Below are 8,601 nucleotides of genomic sequence, written 5' to 3'. Positions count from 1 at the left end.
GGTGTGCTCTCACACTAGTAATTATTAAATGCAGTTAGAAATGAGGGCAAGTTTTTAAGCATGATAGCTCCTAGGTGATAACCAGTGCTATTTGACACTGATCTGGGTGCTGCACTGCAATGTAGAGTAGGAAAGTCAGGTTTAAAAGAGTTTAGGTTAAGAAAATAGGGTCATTCTGTAGCTATCAGAGAAATGGCTGACATTTTTGCGTGGCAAACCTTCTCAAAGAAGACAGGGTTGTATGGGTTTCTTGTGGTTAATTGGCAAAATAATGCAAAAGAGATGATAAAACTGATTACATTGCTTTCATTCTAAACATCTTTTGTTTAAGTTTATTGCAGTGATGCTCTTTGTCCATATGCATTCAGCTTTTGTTATTTCCCTCATAAAGCCTGTTGGTTTAATATTGTGGAAGACTCTTGTGTTGCTTAAAGAATCACTGAATCAATGGATAGTTGTGGCTGTTGATAAGCAGTTTTCTACAAGAAAAGTCTATTTATCCATAGGCAGAATGAGGAAAAAGAGACATTTTGTGCTCAGCAGGATCTCTTTGGTGAATAGCAGTTTCACTGATTATGTAACTCTGTTGGGGAGGAACATAAATTTTGGGCTGCAGCTAAGATAATATGAAAAAACTAAAGGTAAAACATTGTCTAGTGGGAAAGGCCTTAAATTGCTTTTGGCCTCCAGAGGTCCGATTGTCCTTTGGATTGCTTTTTACTTTTAGGCATGTTCCCCTGCTGTTTAATAGTTATATCCACCAAGCTCTATCACTTGAAGAGTATTGCTCCACATGTAGTATCAGCATATGAGAAGAGTAATAAGAATGATTCAAGTTTCTGTGACTAAAGTCTTTGTTTTGCAGCCCCATGATCCAGATGCGTTGTATGCATTTCTTATGGGGAAAGGGTTTGATCTGAAACCTGTCTTAATGAGAGGTGAGTTTTCTTTTTGATTCTGGCTCTTGCTCAGTCTTTCAAGGCTTGGGTTACCAGAAAACTGGTCCTTTTCAGCTTCAAGTAGGAACAGATAATTTTCTAGAGTTGCCTACAATAAGCGAATATTTTCTGCTGCAAGTTAATGCATTCTTATGTTTTTCTTAATATTTACATGGCACTTTAATTGTGATACCATAGTTGGTGTAACTAAAACCTGAACTGGAGGTGTGAACTGCTTTTGGTGATCTCACTTCAAGCAGTAGCAGGCACATGTATGCATATGCACCACTTTGACATGCCACTTCAACTTATCTCCAGCAAGAAATTTCTCTGACATTGTTATGCATTGAAGCTCTTGGTTTTTCAAATGAACAGTCTTCAGAAAGTCTCCCTTATATATGGGGTTCTGGTGCCTACATGTGAAAAAGAGGATGAAGAGGATGAGAAGCTGGAAGATGCTTGAAGTTCAAGTACTTCTTAGGTATAAGCTATGGATGGAATTTAAGAGAGAAAAGCAAATTAATTCCCTGTAAGACCCAGTTTTGTAAGTAATAATGGGAAAAGTTATTCTTGAAATATGGGTTTGAATAATAAAGATGTTCTTTGTGTGGGGTAGTATAGGATAGTTAATGCTTTATCAATCGTGTATGCTACAAAGATATTTCATACAGGATAAAATAATGGTGTTTTAATTTTCAAGGAAGTCTTACCAAAACTGCCACATTTCCATAGTAACAACAAATAATGTGTATTTGAACTTATAGTTAACTAGTGGGGTAAGCAACTCCAGAAAATAATGGGGAACATAAGCATATAGAGAAATAATAAGATCTTTGAAGAGTGACTAAGTGCAAGTTCATGTGGGTGAGAGGAAGAATGGAAGGAGTGGGGTAAAGGGCATAATTTCACATCCCCCGTGTACGTGTTCTTGACTGCCTGTAGCTCTTGTGTGTGTGAGAGGAGTATCCACTTCCATGATTGTGAGAGTTTCTTTGTGCTCTTGAGAATTGTGGCTGAGATTTTTGTCCAGAAATTAGCAAGATAGAGGGGTGCATACTAGTACAGAAAAGACCATTTTGGTCTTATCTGTCTTTGTAAAAAGCTGGGAAAGCAAAAGAAGTAATCTCCTGAAGTATCTGCTGTGTTATGGCACAAGCAATTCAAGTCTAGTAAAATAGTAGAATATTATTGGGCTGTGAATCTTTCTGTGCTTTAGGTTTTCTGTGCTTTTTGATTGCAAATTTACTGGAGCTTCCTTAGGAGGTAAGAATCTGCTCAAGGAAGTAATACTGGAAATTATGCAAAGCATTCACTGGGATCTGTGCTTAATTTTGATGCAATGTTACAAAGTAACTATGTTGACATTGCCAGACGCTGGTTTTGGCAGATGAGAACCACAAAATCTGAGACTGAGCTCTCTAAAATTTGGTCTTTGGTGGCATGGATGACACTATGCCAATCTGTGATCCACATTCAACAGTGAAAGTTATTTAGTGGGAAAAAAAGTGTATTTTAGTAACTCAAATTTCAGTACAACACTTTCACAATACTTTGCATTGATTTTTCATTAAAATTCAGACTGTTTCTCTAGAGAAATGATAGTTAAATATTTTAGGCTTTCCAGAGGGGTCAGGGCTAAATCCAGTGTTGTACTTGCATGGTCATGTTCCTTTTGCTTCTCAAACTAATCCTGTCCTTGCTATCTCGGGCACCTCTGCGCTGAAGCTATCCTTAACTTTTTCATCTATAGTCTCAAGAAACTTTCACTTTATCACTTGGGCTTAGATGGTGTAAGCATCATAAATGTGGTCATTTCTACCAGCAGGGGCAATGAACTATTAATGCCAGGGCTGACACAAGAACAAATGCGTTTTTGTAAGGCATGAATAAATTAGGCTGGGAAGTAGGAGGATTTCCTTAGTGATTCTAATAATGAGCTTCTAGAACAGCCTTCCAGTGGTACTAGAAGGGCAAAACCTCCAATTACTTTTAAATGAAATGTAAGAAAGGAACTCTGCAATGGAATAGCCAGTGGTGGCTAAGGGCTGAACTTGATGACTCAAGAGATCACTCACAGTCTTTTTGTACCCTGTGCATGTGCAAGCGGGTCAGGAAAAGAGTGATGATATCTTCCCTCCCATTTGCAAAGTTGCACTGAAATAGCTATAATCGGCCTTTTTTTAGAACCTACCACTTGGAAGTGTGTGATCAGCTGTGGCGAGTCATTGGGATGTGAAGTCCATGTATTTAGTTTGAAGGTGGTATAAACCAAAGTACATATTGAAGTAAGATTTCCCCTGTCACCCTATCTTACTTTCTTAATGCTATTTTTATATTTTAACTCGTAAGAGTCAAACAAGCTAATGAGGAACAGGTTGATGTCACAGCCACAGTTAGTGCTTGCTTATTTTAGTGCTTGCTTATTGGAAGGGCAGCTTTTTTTTTCTTAATTCTCTTGGCATATGCTTTACTTGCTAAGTATATTCATATTAGAACAGCTGACAAATGTGTTCTAAGTAGCCTCATTGACCAGCATGCACCGTCCCCCATAGCAAACTGCTGGCCAAGCTGTCAGCCCATGGCTTGGACGGGAGCACACTGCGATGGGTTAGGAACTGGCTGGATGGCTGAACCCAGAGAGTGGTGGTGAATGGTGCCACATCCAGCTGGCGGCCAGTCAGTAGTGGTGTGCCCCAAGGATCAGTGCTGGGCCCTGTGCTCTTTAACATCTTTATTGATGATTTGGATGAGGGCATTGAGTCCATCATCAGTAAATTTGCTGACGACACCAAGCTGGGGGCAAGAGTTGATCTGCTGGAGGGTAGAGAGGCTCTGCAGAGGGACATCGACAGGCTGGACAGATGGGCAGAATCCAACGGCATGAGATTTAACACATCCAAGTGCCGGGTTCTGCACATTGGCCACAACAACCCCATGCAGTGCCACAGGCTGGGGTCAGAGTGGCTGGAGAGCAGCCAGGCAGAGAGGGACCTGGGGGTACTGGTCGATGGTAGGCTGAACATGAGCCTGCAGTGTGCCCAGGCAGCCAAGAGGGCCAATGGCATCCTAGCCTGCGTCAAGAACAGTGTGGCCAGCAGGAGCAGGGAGGTCGTTCTGCCCCTGTACACTGCACTGGTTAGGCCACACCTTGAGTACTGTGTCCAGTTCTGGGCCCCTCAGTTTAGGAAGGATGTTGACTTGCTGGAACGAGTCCAGAGAAGAGCAACAAAGTTGGTGAGGGGCTTGGAACACAAGCCCTATGAGGAAAGACTGAGGGAGCTGGGGTTGCTCAGCCTGGAGAAGAGGAGACTCAGGGGTGACCTTATCACTCTCTACAACTACCTGAAGGGAGGTTGTAGACAGGTGGATGATGGTCTCTTCTCCCAGGCAGCCAGTACCAGAACAAGAGGACACAGTCTCAGGCTGCGCCAGGGGAGGTTCAGGTTGGATATTAGGAAGAAGTTCTATACAGAAAGAGTGATTGCGCTATGGAATGGGCTCCCCAGGGAGGTGGTGGAGTCGCCGTCATTGAAGGTGTTCAGGAGGAGACTTGATGGGGTACTTGGTGCCATGGGTTAGCTGTTTGGGTGGGTTGGATTGGTTGATGGGTTGGACACGATGATCATGAAGGTATCTTCCAACCTGGTTTGGTTTATTCTAAAGTTATCAACAAATTTGACAATATGATGAATATTTGGAACCTTTACTATCATAATATTTCCATTGATGGCAAAAATACCTTAGTGCAGTATCTTGTATACAATGACTTCCATGCAGTTGCTTAAATGCTGCTGAGGAGCCCTACTAAACAACTTGGAAAATCCTTTGGCTATGAAAGCTTAGTTAATTATACCAGAGTACACAGTGAGTTAATTGCGGAATTAGCCTGGTGTGGTTTATTCAAAATAATATTTTCCTGCAATCAGAAGTAGATTACTGATGCTAAGTTTCACCTGAATACAGACTGAATTGCAATTAAGAAAACTTCTGACTCATTCACTCTTATCAATACAGCACTATGTTCCCTTTTCTTCCTTGCTGAATGTTGATAATTTATATTCTTTTTATTATCTTACTTTATTCATTTGACCTTACCATTAACATTTCACAATGCTGAGGGGAGAGGGCTGGAAAGTATATACTAATATAAGTATTCTAACCTGGAGTGCTCAAATATATGATACAGAGTTCATTTGTGTAGTATCACTGGTGAGAGGAGTAGTTAATGATGATGTGCATGCAGATCTTGGTAAATGAGTGACAGTTCTGATGGAAAAGTGGCATTTTTACTGTGCTCTATTTTGTAGCATTACTGTGTTTAAAATAGTGTTGTGCCAAATATTGTACATTGTCTCACTATTGTACTGGAGGGAAAATCTGATTTTAGGGCTCTTGAACTGCTAAGTAACAGAAGAAAGCACTTCTTGTGAAGAGCATGAGGTTGAAATAAAGAAGGTGGGAAAGTGAAGAGCAGCAGAAACCTTGTTCTATTAGATCCACAGTTTGGAAAGCAATGCTCACTTTGGAAGTATCTAGAGCTAGTGCTCTGTTTCCTGAATCTCTTATGTGTTTATTGCATTACTCCAACACTTACTTCAGGCCTCCTCTCTTATGAGCTTCCCCCTCCTCACCTACTTGCTAAAAAGTATTTAAAGAACCTAAAATAAACAGAATAAATGAAAAGTACTTTTCTGCCTAAATGCTGGGTTGCTGCTGTGCTGTTAGGTGGTGGGATGTGTAGCAAGAGATGGTCACATTCTAAGAACATTTTGTAACAGCCTTCATATAGAAATATTCTCTTTGGCACTAATTACTGAGGAGCTCTTTGAGTATAGCTGAACAAGGAGGATCAGTCAGTATTCAAACATGTGATTTAAAAACAGTTGTACTAATGCAATGTATTGTTCATTGCAATTACAAGGTTTCTTCTAAGTATAAGTTATCCATACTTAACACTGCATATGATATAAAGTAAGGAAATATGAGTGGCATGAACTTTCAGTATAGCTTTGTCTTAGCTGTTAACCCTATGCTGAGAAACAGAGAATGGCCACCACCTTCTTTTGCATGCAAATTACATGTTGTGTAGATTAGATATGTGACAGTTAATGAGGTTCTATTGTTGTTCAATGTCCCCAGTGTAATTACTGCTTTTTAGAACTGCAGTGTTCTTGGTACCCCTGCTTAGAGCTGTTATATTTCTTCTGTTATTTACAGCACTGCCTGAGTTATTTGCTATAGCAAATCAAAAGGAAATTTCTCGATCAGTTCTGTCATTTTGTCTGTCTGTACAGCATGGATCACAGCAGCACCTTGGCCTATGGCTGAGCCTGCTAGTAACAAACAAATTATAATCATACCTGACTGTTGCACTCACCTGAGAGCAGCATTCAGCAATGGCTGTTTCTACTCTGCTATTCCCGTTGCCTGTTTCTTATGGCATTATACTCTTCATCACCTAAGGCCAGTCCTGAGATACCCAATTGGTATTACCTGCTAATATCAAAGCAGCTACAAACGTCTTCCTATGCTTAACCTCCTGCTAAACTGAATATTTGATATTGCAGTTTCCTCTTCTGTAGTGATCATCACCATTATAAGATACCCAGTGTTCTTACAGTATTCTTGCAAACATCAATGTTATTTGTGCCTTGGTAAGGACCAAGTTCTTTAAAACCATATTTTACATAGACACTTTTCCAAATCACGTGTTATGCTGACACTTTCAGGTGATTTCAGAATAGGCTTTTGATTAGGTTGTATCTTTACCACCAGGTTAACAGAGCCTGGACTAACATTTCATTATTGGCTGTCAATATAAACAACCAAGACTAATATTGGAAGTTTTGCATTTGAAGTGTTTTTCATTTGAATTGCAGCATTACGAAATTTCATCCATGTCCTCACTGACCCCCATGCTGATAAAAGAGGAAGGGATTTAAAAGCTCTGGGCGATCATTTGATACAGATGCTGCTATGATAATCCACATTTCTGGCATTTTGTTTTCAGATCTCTGCCGTGCAGTCTATCTGGGACTATTTCACAGTATCTTTCAAATGTGGAAGCAGGTTTAAAAAAACAACAGCTGCCATTCCTAGTGGGGCTTCTCATCTTGGACTGCTTATGCTCTGTGAAGTGCACATGACCATCTGAAGGTTTGTAGCAGGTTTATGAAACTCATCTTGAGTTACATGTCTCCTTCAGGTGGTTATTGTGATGATTATTTCTGCTGTAGACTTGTGCATGAGTTAGAAGAACCTTAGAAAATCTTAGCCATTAGACAGCCTTGTAGAAAGAGTCAATTGTTATTCTCATTATTTTATCCCCTTTAAAATCTTTACAGCAAAAATAAGAACTAGTAGTTTCAGAAAGCAGGTGTTCCTAGCATTCAAGGTTGCTACACTTGTTTTGTAGTTTTGGTGGGAGTTTCTGTTTTGGTTTCTGGTGGGTTTTTCGTTTGTGTTTTGGTTTTTTTGGTTTGTTTTTTTTTTGGGGGGGGTGGTTTGGCTTGTTTTTTATATAATTGTATGGCATTTTACTGTTTTATTCTTTGCTCCTAATTTTTTATTTAATACATATTTTAGTTCTAGATGGACTGATATAACTGGTCCTTTGATCTGTTTCTATGTTTATGGAGAGAGAGAGAGGGGAGCTGCTGTTGCAATGTTCAAGTGGTGCCTAGTGATGAGGAACAGGTGAGCTAGGTGAGCTGCTTGGAAAGTGTCTTTTAAAGTGTTTTTTTAAGTGGTAACTCTATTGCTAGGAAATAATTTGCATGGTAATGATTCATAAACCTGCTTATACTTTCTAAATTAACAATGATAATGAATCCAGGCTGGAATTTAAAGAAAAGTATGTGAAGCAGAGAAAATTCCTGTCTTTCTGGAAACTCCTACAGTACCCAGACACAGATTAGAAGGAATAAGCTGAAAACCACATCCAGACAAAAAGGAGAAACATCTTTATTTTCTCAGCAGTGAGACCTGCACCAAAATAAAACATATCTATTCCTCTATTCTTGTGTATTAGAAGCCTGCTGGGAGAAATGCTCTAAGAACTCAATATCTAAAGTTGTCTATGAACTCTGCTTCCTTTTTATTTTTTTTTTTTCTGATTCCTGAAGGCATGGAATGAATACAAAGCAGAAGATTAATCTTCATGTATCTCTTTGAAGTTATTTTTATCTTTGCAAATATTCTTCATATTGGGGTTCACTCCAGGCATGCTGGACTAAAGTATGAAAGATGCTATTTGCTCTACAGAAAAGCACTGAAACTTCTCTTTGTGGTCCAGACTCTCTGCTATTGAATGCAGCATGCCAGAGTGGGTTTACACCAGGTCATTCTAATCATGCACCTCCCTGCAGTGCTCCTCTTTGTTTATTGTATACACTTGCATTTTCTTTGTCAACACGTGTACACTCTTTTGGTAATATTTGGTTCTCACAACCACTGCACTGCAGGTTGGCTGCAGTAAGTAAGGATGAGCCAGTCACAGAGACAGCAAAAGAGAAAAGCAGGGGGAGAGGCAGGGAAAAATCTGAGGGCTAGTAGTGTTAGGAGGGAGGAGAGGGGACCCTGAAGCTTCACACAACACTGGGGAATAGCGGGGGATGGGTTTCATGGAAGGGCCCCTTGCAGCCCTCTGCAGCATAGGAGGGCT

At 40.1% G+C, this 8,601-nt stretch overlaps 1 long non-coding RNA gene across 1 annotated transcript; it reads left to right on the top strand.

Annotated features, from left to right (window-relative positions):
• Window positions 1-809: 809 nt before the first annotated feature.
• On the top strand, window positions 810-8,092 carry LOC137441218 (uncharacterized). The gene is made up of 2 exons (XR_010987348.1): window positions 810-938; window positions 6,949-8,092. It is a non-coding gene; the product is annotated as an uncharacterized lncRNA (long non-coding RNA).
• The last annotated feature ends 509 nt before the right edge of the window (window positions 8,093-8,601 follow it).

The sequence above is a fragment of the Melanerpes formicivorus genome, unplaced genomic scaffold (genome assembly GCF_026170545.1).
Source record: "Melanerpes formicivorus ecotype bairdi unplaced genomic scaffold, bMelFor1.0.p_v2 SCAF_5, whole genome shotgun sequence".
NCBI lineage: Eukaryota > Metazoa > Chordata > Aves > Piciformes > Picidae > Melanerpes > Melanerpes formicivorus.
Note: the sequence above shows the minus strand (reverse complement) of the source record. Positions and strands in the feature narration are given on the sequence as shown.